The sequence below is a fragment of the Mastomys coucha genome, unplaced genomic scaffold (genome assembly GCF_008632895.1).
Source record: "Mastomys coucha isolate ucsf_1 unplaced genomic scaffold, UCSF_Mcou_1 pScaffold22, whole genome shotgun sequence".
Classification (NCBI taxonomy): domain Eukaryota; kingdom Metazoa; phylum Chordata; class Mammalia; order Rodentia; family Muridae; genus Mastomys; species Mastomys coucha.
Window position 1 is genome coordinate 249090812 of NW_022196905.1, and position 1962 is coordinate 249092773.

A 1962-nucleotide genomic window follows, 5' to 3' on the forward strand; every position below is an offset into this window, starting at 1 on the left:
AAAAAGCATGACTTGTAATGAATGATCCCTCCAAAAAAAATAAAATGTGGCACCTGACAGTGGCTGAGTGAATGACACATCTTTCCAGGGTGACAAGGGAGTAAGAGAGTTTTAGCCTAGCCCTGTTTAGTAGGAAATGAAGGCTCTGAAATAGATTCTAGGTCAAAGGCCATAGTCCTGGTTTTAATTGTCAACCTGATATAACATAGAGCCACCTGTAAAGAAAAATCCTCAGCTGAAGACCCGCCTCAATCAGATTCCCTTGGGCATGTCTGTGAGACTGTTTTGATTGATGGCTGATGGTGTAGGAGCCCCACGCCACTGTGTGCAGCCCCATCCCTAGGCATCTAAGAAAGTCCCAGGATCATGCAAGAAAGAGCTGAGCAAGCAAGAAAGCAAACCAGTAAGCAGCATCCCTCCATGCTTCCTACTCCAAATACCTGCCTGGGCTTCCTGACCTGGAGTATGAGACACATGCCCTCCCTTCCCTCCCCAGGTTGCTTTTGGTAGCTTTATCACAGTCTTAGGAAAGCAAACTTAGACAACTCTGAATAATATGGGGTTGGGCAAGTGAGAGTAGAGGAAGATCTGAAAAAGTCTCAAGAAATCAAGACGGAGTATTCCCAATCAGATCTGCCAAGAGAGTAACTAGTGTTTCTCAGGCACCAAGCCAACAGCATTGTAGTGACAGCTCAAAGGAGCCATTCACCAGCCCTAATAGTTGATCTTATCACACCATACACATAAAGCAGCTCTGGCTTAAAGAGTAAGCAGGCTGCCTAAGATCAGGTAGAGCTAGCACAAACAGCTGGGTGTGCCCCAGTGTGCTCAGTCACGGTGAGGAAAGGTAGTCTTTGGGCTGTCACACATGGCATTTGCACAGTGATCTTAGAATACAGAGATGTACTCGAGAAAACAGCACTCTGCCAGTTTTCAACAGAACTTCATTTACCCAATCCAAGTTGGAGCTTTTTATGTCGTGTGTGTGTGTGTGTGTGTGTGTGTGTGTGTGTGTGTGTGTGTTAGGACATGGTCTTATGAAACAAACCTGGCCTCAAATTCACCATACGGCCAAGCATGGCCTCAAATTTCTGGTCTTCCTCCTCTATCTCCTGTCTTCTGTAAATAAAGACTTGCACCAACTCTCCAACTCATGTAGTCAAGGATTTTTTTTGTTTTGTTTTTTGGCTTTTCCAGACAGTTTCTCTGTGTAGCCCTAGCTGTCCTAGAAAACTCACTCTGTAGACCAGGCTGGCCTCGATCTCAGAAATTCGCCTGCCTCTGCCTCCCAAGTGCTGGGATTAAAGGTGTGCGACACCACCGCTGGCTTAGTGGATTTTTTGATTGGTTGTTTTTTTAGTTTTGTTTGATTTCTGGTGCTAGGAATCCTTAGCAAAATTACAGAGAGTGAACATACCCAGGGACAATAAAATAAGGCCCCACATGCATACACGTACGCTCGAGCGCGCGCGCGCACACACACACACACACACACACACACACACACACACACACACGTATGCACGCACACACGGGGCGTTCTCTCTCTCTCTCTCTCACACACACACACACACACACACACACACACACACACGGGCGTTTTCTCTCTCTCTCTCTCTCTCTCTCACACACACACACACACACACACACACACACACACACAGTCCAAGTACATATTTTTAAGACAGGCTCACACTATGTAGCCCTAGCTGGCCTCAAACTTTCCATCTTCTTGCCTCCACTTCCCAATACTAGGTTTACAGGCCTGGGCCACTATGCCAGCTAATATGCTCATTGAAGAAAGATGGTACAGGTAGGGACTATGCACATTTCAGCATTTTTGAAACTTTAAAAGTTGAATGTGCGCGCTTTTGGTGTGTGTGTGAGAGAGAGAGTGAGAGAGAGAGAGAGGGAGAGGGAGAGAGAGAGAGAGAGAGAGAGAGAGAGAGAGAGAGAGAGAGA

At 46.4% G+C, this 1962-nt stretch overlaps 1 protein-coding gene across 4 annotated transcripts in view; it reads right to left on the reverse strand.

The window, feature by feature from the left end:
• Window positions 1–1962, reverse strand: part of Fcsk (fucose kinase) — a 21178-nt gene that overhangs the window by 18726 nt on the left and 490 nt on the right. The gene's annotated exons all lie outside the window — the stretch shown is intronic.